Source organism: Macrobrachium nipponense, chromosome 32 (assembly GCF_015104395.2).
Source record: "Macrobrachium nipponense isolate FS-2020 chromosome 32, ASM1510439v2, whole genome shotgun sequence".
Lineage (NCBI taxonomy): Eukaryota > Metazoa > Arthropoda > Malacostraca > Decapoda > Palaemonidae > Macrobrachium > Macrobrachium nipponense.
Window position 1 is genome coordinate 42,997,026 of NC_061094.1, and position 3,381 is coordinate 43,000,406.

Genomic DNA, 3,381 nt, shown 5'->3' on the forward strand with positions numbered 1-3,381 from the left:
GTACAAATTCTCCATTGGGAACTTACCTGACACTTAATCAATTTTTCAATTATCCCAACGGAACCAATGCATACTGAGTGAGACCCAAAGAATTTAAATATTATGGTTAATCAATAATCATGTCTGAATCAACCACCTTGAACATGCACAATGATGAATGAAATTTTTTGCACATCATCTGCTGGCTGCTTAGAAGCAGGAGCCTGTCAAATTTTCATTCAGTAGCAGTCAGTTCAGACATCATTCATATTTCATGTTCTCTTCATCAGTTTGGAAAGCTTGCAACTCTTAGCAGAGAGAATGATAACAGCATCTGTATCACTATGGCAAGCCAAAGGACTAGTCATTTGTGGTCATAATCCTCAAAGGTGCAAGGTGTTGATTACTTGAAAAGGACCAATTTCTTCAAAATGTTTCATGCATACCCTCTTCAGTCTGTCACTACCTGGATCCTATGGTCACCAGGGAGCAATCAGGTTGGGAATAGTCAAAGACAACAATGTATCTACAGATGGATGAGGGCACAGCATCCCTTGCATTTTGCTCTAAACAAAGTGCTGCACAGAGATTCTTGACACTATTGTATGAGCTCCTGCACTCACAAGTGTCCTCAGCAAGGTTATGGACAAGCCATAGGTCCTAAGTCTCTTGTCATGTCCAATAAAGTTAGTACCTCTCAGATTATGCTCCCTATACTGGCAGCTGAATGAGACATGGTCTCTTTGGTTTCAATTCCAAGACATGCTGGTTTCCATTCCTCATCAGCTGTACCTAGATCTCATGTGGTGGCAGAATCTTTAAAACCTACCACCAGAGAATAGGAGATCTGGGGTTAAAATAACACACCTATATATTACAAACTGCCTAAGTGATACCCAATCATCATCAGGAATAAGCAAACCTGGGATAAAACACCACCTCTTGCAAGTAGTGAATGTCGACATTGCAGTAAAATATGTCAGCTACTTATTGTACACACATCACAAACAAGTTGAATACATTTGCCAAGATTTTATTCTCCAATTATGAATGTTGACTATTTTCAAACATGTCTGTAATATGCATGCAATAAGCTGAAACTGTGTTCATGACAACTTCTACTGCAGTCTGGACACATCTTAAGAAGCATAAGCAACTAGCTACAGAATGAAATGAAGAAATGAAACACCACTTTGTATAAATAAGATAAAAGTAATATGTATAAACAAAAAAGCCATTGGAATAGACTACATATATAATCAAATCATTAATCATTCAGCTGCAAAACCAAAAAAACCTTGCAGACAACAGGTAAACCAGCTGTTTAAAGAAAAAAAAAAAAAAACAAATATTGTGTTTCCAGTCATTGGCTAACTAGGAAGCAAGACTGTTGATGTTTAACACACACCAGATATGCAGATAATGATCAAGCTCCATCAGAAGTGGTGCTGAGTGACCAAGATGCATACTCAGGCAAGTGGAAACATTTTTGCTTTTGGGATCATGCCTTGTTATTGCTCCACCACACAGCTTCGGTTATTGTAAAGTAACAGGTTTGTTTAGAAGAAAAGAAGCTATTGAAGATTGAAAACACTTACTTTTTCTCCTGTCTGGGGATATAAAAAACGGGTCTCTAGGTGATTGGCTGCAACAATTGCCACTCTGTTCATACGATTGAATGCTAGATGTATATTAGCAAATGAAATAACGGCATTGAAGTAACTATGAACAAAAGTATGTTGTTCTGCTAACTGTGGATGTACATCAAGTACAATGACAAGCAGGCATCCTTCGCCAGTCATTTTCTGAAAGAGAATTTCACCGATTAATATTGATATATAACAATGAAAGTACATTTCACAAAATGTATACTGATGATCTTTACATGTACAGGTATCAGTACTAATTACTGTAATAACAAAATCTCATGATTTACCACACTACAGCACACAGTTTCAGTATTTTACTAATAGATTATATTCATCATACATTTATATAATTGACAAAGTATTTGCAAGATACAAAGAATTCACCACCTATTCATTTAGCTACTGTTTAGTTACTCCATAATGATATACAGTGGTACCTCGAGATACGAAATTAATCTGTTCCGAGGCGGCCTTCGTATCATGAGTTTTTCGTATCTTGGACTGCATTTTACATGTAAAATGGCTAATCCGTTCCAAGCCCTCCAAAAACACCCCTGTAAATTTCATAATAAAGCTAAATTGACCTATAAACAATGAATACTACAACAATTTGGACCATTCAATATGACAATTTGTCCAAAATTGCATTTTTCCTAACTATACAAACCTGAGGTCCTTTTACAATAAGAAGGTACTAGCGGCAGCTGGATAGGTCGTAAGCTTTCGAACAAGGGGTTCGGTAGTTAACTGCTTGTCCGACAGGTGCGCGCGCGCGAAGGGGAGGTAAACAAACTCACTTTTGCTTTTGGCCCAAGCAAAAACTGCAGAGTGAGGGGTGGTTTTGGGGCATGAGGTGGGACTATGTGTAAAAGGACCTCAGGTTTGTATAGTTAGGAAAATGCAATTTTGGACAAATTGTCATTTGTTCCGCACACGGCATACAAACCTTCGGTCCTTTTACAATAGGAAGACTCACTTCTTGGTGGGAGGAATCTGAGTCTTTTGTGAACAGACTGGTGTCGCCCAACCTTGGAATGCCTCCCTGGTCGTAAGAGCGAGGGAGGGATCCAAGCCTCTGTCCGATTGATCGGGGTGTGCACCGCAGGATCAATGGTCAGACCTCTGGACCAAGTACTAAGAGAGAGGCAAGCGTATCTCTTCGTACCAGCAAACAAGAACAAGTTCCTATTTGCAAGAGGCAACATAAAGTTATGGTTTGTCTCTTGTTGCATCCACTTCCCCCCTCCCCCCCCTTGTAGGAGGAAGTGGTGGATATTCGCTCCCATCCCTAGTGAAAGGGGATAGGATGGGGCTCTGTCGAGTAGTCACCGGCATCTCGTCTTATCCAGCAAGGTGATGACCGTATCCCTACTACCCATAGTCAGGGGGAGAAAAAGATAGGAAGAGAAGCCAGTTCATCTCTCAATTCACTTATCTATTCTATTACAGTCACACCAGGACTCGATGCTGTTCAGCCTGCTAGGGTCTGGGTTAGCTACACAACGTGTTGAGCAGCCACCACGGGTCCCAAGGAAAACGATCCAAGGACCTGTGGGCAATATCCAAAAGGTAGAAGGAGGTGCTGCCAGTGGTCTGGTTGTACCAGGACCCCTGCCTTCAGTACCTGCCGCCACGGAGAAGTTCTTGTGTACTCGAGGGAGTGTACTTCTAGGTCATCTTGGTGCTGACGAAGAGTCTTCAAACACTCAGCCTGGGATGTCGAGTTTCTTCAGAAAGCGCGGTCGCGCTTTCA